Raw genomic sequence first — 3,772 nt, forward strand, 5'->3', positions numbered from 1 at the left:
CCTTGCCAACTTGAGACTACCTATAGTTAAGTCTACCTCAAATGAGGAATTGCCTCCTAAGATAGGACTTTGAGTCTGTCCATGGGGCTTTTTCTTGATTAATGACTGATGTGTGAAATCACAGCAGACTTCGGGTAGGAACCACAGCTGGTCCTGAATTATTTAAAGAACCAGACTGAGTAAGGCATGAGGAGCAAGCAAGTAAGTGATGTTCTTTCATGGTCTCTATCTAACTACCTGGCTCTAAGTACCTGCCAGGAGTCTCTGCTCTGCTAAGGTGTCCCTCACTGATGGACTGCCATGTGGAAATGTAGCTGAAATGAATCCTTTTCTCCTGAGGTTGCTTTGGGTCATGGTTTTTATCACAGCAACAGAAAAGGAAACTAATGGTCTCTCTCTCTCTCTCTCTCTCTCTCTCTCTCTCTCTCTCTCTCTGTGTGTGTGTGTGTGTGTGTGTGTGTGTGTACAATTTAGCATATACACTCCAAGTTGAAATGTTATACTTGATTATTAGTGACATAACACAAGTATAAAGAATATCACTTTCAGTGTCATGGAGATGTGCTAGTTTGTTGAGGAGACTGAAGTACAAGGGAACAGGTGTTCTCCTTAGAAACACAGCCAGAAGCTCATTCCTTGACTCAATCTCTCATTCCTTGACTCAATCTCCCATTTTCCTCCCCTCCCATTCCAAGGATTTCTGTTTCAGATTGAATGTGTAGACGTTTTTTTCCTGAATGACAATCATCAATCAGTAAGGCAGCTCCAGTTTTATCATGGAAGTGGGGCTGCTTTAAGGAGTTAAAGAAGAACAGAACAATGAATGCAGCAGGAATGGGATTTGCCTTCGTTTCCTTATCTGATGCTGTGGTGAAATACCCCGGCAACATGGGAAACAAATCCATTTTGGCTAACAGTCCAATTGTGTCCTCTATGAGAGCAGGATTGTGAAAGCAGAAGGCACTGAAGCAGCTGGTTACATCACAGGCCTCATCCGTAGGCAGAGAGTGAGGAATGCTAGTACTCAGCTCTCTGTCTCCAACACACACAGAGGTTCTTTCTCAGGGAACGGTCCTGCAGTGGGAAGAGTCTCCCCACTTCCCTCCCTCAGAGTCCTTCTCAGAGGCTAACTAACCTTTGTTTAGATAATCTGCAATTTATGCTCCTAGAAGATTATCTGCTAGATAATTCTAGATTCTAGCAAGATGATTGCTAAGACTAACTATGAAGACTTTAAACAGATTAGAATTTATGATTATTTTAATTGTGGATTCCAAGAATAGAGTTTAAACTGAAGATCGCTGTAAAAATATGCTCACAATTAAAATTTTTCCTCACTAAGAAGTTTAATCTTCATGATCCGGAGGAAAAACTGTCATCAACACATGTATGTTATGTATGAGTTATGAAGAGATATAGCTGTTCCTAAAATAACTAGTGACATATACCTACCTGTTACGTTCAGTAACACTCAACCTTGACATTGCATTTAGCCTTTGAACTTCTCAAGCATTTATATCACTTTTTGTTTATTTTGATGGTACTTTAATTACATTTCCCCTTCCCACTTCTCCTTCCCAACCCTCCCATAGTCTCTTCACTGCTCTCCTTCAAACTCATGGCCTTTTTTCCTAATTGATTTCATGAATATATGTATTGTTTTCAAGGCTGTCTACTTGACCCTAGACAACTAACCGGTGTGCTCTTGCCTGGGGATCTCCTTCACTCTTTCCCAGCCTTACTCAGCTGCCTGTAGCTTTGTGTGTAAGGTTGAGACCTTAAGGAATATTTCCTGTCCAGTTTGCCATATTCATTAAAGTCATCCATTTTTTCTCATGTTTGGGCATTTAGAAACGAGATTTATTTATTTTATGTGTCTGAATGTTTGTGTATATATGAACCATATGCTTATATTATGCTCATAGAAGCTAAAAGACAGTGCTAGATTTCCTGAATCTAGAATTACAGTTTTTAAGCCACTATGTGGGTACTGAGAATTGAACTTTTTTTGTGTGTCTTCTGGAAGAGCTGTCTCTCCAGCCCCTGCTCAATCATTTTTAAAAAATATCTAAATTAGAGGTTCCCAGGCTTGTCCATAAGACATTATAATCCAATAATTATGTATAATTTTATATTTAGCAGAAATTATTTATTAGTCTACTAAATATAGTACTGTCAGGCATAACTCAGAAGAGTTTATATAGTAAGATATTTAAATACATAAAAGCACACTATTTGAAATACAGAGCCTTGCTATTTATTTGAAAAATAATATGTTGAAAATGAAATCAGCATAGATAGAAATCTTGCAGAGTTTTGACTGCATGGAATTCCTGAATGATTCAAAGTGTTGACTAGTGTTGAGAATTCACTTTTTATGTGAATGGAAACAGTACAATTTCACATGTGGATTACATTAAAAAATTTCCAAGATGAATAGCTCACGATGTAGGTGACATTTTTCTTTGAGTTAACGTATTCACCAGTGTTAGAACCTAATTTTCTTAAGGAAAGCAGCTTTGAATGTAAAGAACATCACCTGGGAAGAACGACTCTTGCTTTGTAACTCCTCTATGAGCCTGTGCATTTTTCATCTACATCTCCTCCAGAAACACTGACTACAGTCAAAGAGTCTTGACACTCTCCATGAATCAACAGTGTTCCATGGGACCAAGAATAAGCCACTCGGGTTGGAGAGATGGCTCAGCCATTAAAGGCTAGGCTCACAACCAAAAATATAAGAATAGGCCACTCAATTTTATAGAGTTGAGAGAGCATTGAGCAGAGTATTTTGTTGTTGTTCCTAGAATTTCTTTTTTAGTTTGCTATAGCACGCTATAAGTAATAGAACACTTTCTAGCAAATTTTCCAAGAGCCAGAATTACTTATCAAATGACGCAAGAGTACATCAAATCCCACCGAGTGTTTGAGCTTGTGGACACCGTGCCCAATACAGGTAACGTTGCTTCCAGACAAACTGACCATCTAAGGGATAATTTCACACATTTAGTGCAACTGGAGACAATTTGGAAAGTGGTGAGAGCAGAGGGGTAATTCTTTAAGCAGACATGCTATCCTATAAACGTGAACTCCTGGAAACTAGCCACCAGCGTATTTAAGGGCCGAGTGTTCTGCTTCAGTGTGTGTGAACGCAACTGTACATCTGGGAAATGAGTTGTAGAACGGAAAGTGTTCTCCAGCGCAAGCTACAGACAGAGCAGTTGCAGCATTTCTTTGGGCTGATGCCAACTTAATTCTTCTTAGTGCAATTAGAGTGAAGAGTCTGTTTCTCTGAGACAATAAGATAAGAATCATGTTGGTTTACTACACCTTGTTTGGTTTTATGAATCAGGACAAGAAAAAAAAGCCCAATAACTTTTTGTATTCAGTTACCGAGTAAAGTATTCTTCGTCGTTATTTGCCTGCAAATGTGACCTGCTGTGTAGCTAAGCAATCAAAAATGTGTGGATTTTACATCACTGTTCAAAAGACACATAGGCGTTGCAGTTAAATCCCAGGTAAGTTGCCTGGCTCTAAGTGTGCTGTTTGTGTGCAGGAGTTAGTGTGGTTTTAAAAATAATACTATCCTAACCGTTTCGAGGTGGTATGTATCAGTTCGAATGTTCAATGAATTGAATCTACTTTTCTAGGGTATGAATTGCATCTGTGAGAATGCAAAAATGTCCACATTATAAAACCTGGAATTTTAAAAATGTTTTGTAGTTACAAAAGTAGAGGCTTTCATACGGGGGAAAAAAAAACCTACATTCTC

This window comes from Rattus norvegicus, chromosome 15 (genome assembly GCF_036323735.1).
Source record: "Rattus norvegicus strain BN/NHsdMcwi chromosome 15, GRCr8, whole genome shotgun sequence".
Taxonomy (NCBI): domain Eukaryota; kingdom Metazoa; phylum Chordata; class Mammalia; order Rodentia; family Muridae; genus Rattus; species Rattus norvegicus.